Source organism: Acanthisitta chloris, unplaced genomic scaffold, assembly GCF_000695815.1.
Source record: "Acanthisitta chloris isolate BGI_N310 unplaced genomic scaffold, ASM69581v1 scaffold1691, whole genome shotgun sequence".
Lineage (NCBI taxonomy): Eukaryota > Metazoa > Chordata > Aves > Passeriformes > Acanthisittidae > Acanthisitta > Acanthisitta chloris.
Genome location: NW_008656302.1, coordinates 25,806 through 26,188, shown reverse-complemented (window position 1 = coordinate 26,188; position 383 = coordinate 25,806). Strand labels below are relative to the sequence as shown.

General features: G+C 49.6%; 1 protein-coding gene across 1 annotated transcript in view; it reads right to left on the bottom strand.

The window, feature by feature from the left end:
- LOC103811288 (fibrillin-2-like) overlaps positions 1-383 on the bottom strand; it is a gene marked incomplete at both ends in the record, with an annotated part of 34,558 nt that overhangs the window by 14,449 nt on the left and 19,726 nt on the right. The window lies entirely within an intron of this gene.

Here is a 383-nt window from a genome sequence, read left to right as displayed (position 1 = left end):
CTAATCTGAGACTGCTGGCCAACCAGAATGGACTCTCCATGGTGTTAGGAGCTCAGGTGGCCACTGTGAAGGGCACAGGTTTGTCACTAAGTGTCCAGGAGTTGTTTTTAGGGCCATGGCATTGACCAGTTAGGTTCCTTGGTCACCCCTGAAGTCAACCCAAGGAAAGTATTACTGGCTGGACCTGGGGACATGAAGTCTACCCAAGGAGGGCAATTGCATTACTGGCTGGACCTGGGGACATGAAGTCCACCTGAGGAGGGAAATTGCATTACTGGCTGAATATGGAGACATGAAGTCCACCCATGGAGAGTTATTGCATTACTAACTGGGCCTGAGTACATGAAGCTATGTCACCTTGCCTTAGTTTCTCAGGTATGATG